We start from the raw sequence: 262 nt of genomic DNA, 5'->3' as shown, positions 1-262 counted from the left end.
CACTGCACTTCAGTCTGGGCAGCAGAGAGAAATCCGTTATCAAAAAAAATGCAGTGATCCTTTTCTGGCCCTTGCCTTCCTTGATCTCAGTATCCTGTTTTGGGCACTGATGATAATCACCTTCTTTCTTTCTTTTTTTTTTTTTGAGACGGAGTTTCGCTCTTGTTACCTAGGCTGGAGTGCAATGGCGCAATCTCGGCTCACCGCAACCTCCGCCTCCTGGGTTCAGGCAATTCTCCTGCCTCAGCCTCCTGAGTAGCTG

The sequence above is a fragment of the Sapajus apella genome, unplaced genomic scaffold (genome assembly GCF_009761245.1).
Source record: "Sapajus apella isolate SASKATOON/1434 unplaced genomic scaffold, GSC_monkey_1.0 scaffold12, whole genome shotgun sequence".
In the NCBI taxonomy this organism is placed as follows: Eukaryota; Metazoa; Chordata; class Mammalia; order Primates; family Cebidae; genus Sapajus; species Sapajus apella.
Note: the sequence above shows the minus strand (reverse complement) of the source record.